This window comes from Orycteropus afer, unplaced genomic scaffold (assembly GCF_000298275.1).
Source record: "Orycteropus afer afer isolate SDZICR_OR568_19922 unplaced genomic scaffold, OryAfe1.0 scaffold00067, whole genome shotgun sequence".
NCBI classification, from domain to species: Eukaryota; Metazoa; Chordata; class Mammalia; order Tubulidentata; family Orycteropodidae; genus Orycteropus; species Orycteropus afer.
In genome coordinates, this window is record NW_006921654.1 from 11383977 (window position 1) to 11385136 (window position 1160).

The following is a 1160-nucleotide window of genomic DNA, read 5'->3' on the forward strand; positions in this document are numbered from 1 at the left end:
CCTGCCTGCTACTTTGGACGTCCCTGAGTTGTATCTTCTCACCTGTAACCCTGGTGCTGACTGCTCTTCTGTCCGGTTTCCTGGCTTTTATCCCCTTTCTCCTGCTCTTCCAGCCTGCTGCTCTGGGCGGGCCTGAGTTTCCTCTCCTCACCTAATCCCTTCGGCTGATTGCTCTTCTGTCTGGGTTCCTGACTTTTAATCCCCTTTCTCCTGCTCTTCCCGCCTGCTACTTTGGGCGTCCCTGAGTTGTCTCTCCTCACCTCTAACCCTGGTGGTATCTAGTAGATGCTCAATAAATCTCTTTGAATAGTTAATTAATACATAGTCATGTACTGTGGGTGTCTGGCAGGATGTAGTGATCAGTAAGGATGGGAAAGTTAGAAAGATGGTCGTGAAGGGCCCTGCTAGGAGTTTGAGCCTTATTTTGCACAAATACGTCAATTACAAAGCTCTCTATTTGTGTGTTTATGTATAGCTTTGTAATTGGTTTCCCGCCAAATCCAGTAGGACTGCCCTGGTCTGAGCATTCTGGTTCTCAAAACTCTGCTTGTCATGGCTCACAGGCACTGAATGCATTTTGGGTTCAAGTCCTTAGTGTTCTGTCTCTCAATGTTTTTTTTTTCTTGAAGGGGGAATAGGACTAGTAGGATTTGAAAGCGGGAGTGAGTGCCGTGCAAACTGTCCTTGGGCCCTTTCTTCCTTTCTCCTCACACCTTGTCATAAAGAAAGAGCGAAGGCAGAGGGGGATTAGTGCAGGAGATCCTGGATAGAGTGGGAGAACGAGGTGGAACAAAACTGAAAATCATGAACAATTAAAAGGACCAGGTTTGCTGGTCTGATAGAGCCTGGTGAGACCCCTGAGATGACGGCCCCAGCTGCCCTTCAAGTCTGCAATTGAACCCACTCCTCTAGCTTCCAGCCAAATAATAGACAAGCACATGGGCTGAACATTTACATCAGGTAGATACACCATTTGAAGTGATCAATTATGGGAGAACAGAAGGACAGTGTTTGCATAGGGAGACAGCTCAGGGGCTGGGATTGCATGGGAGGGAAGGACACAGGGAAGAGGTAACTATGGGGAGGAAGTGGGAAGAAAGCTGTTACATTGTGGGGAATTGCAGTCAATGTCATGAGACAAAATGTGTATGAACTGCTGT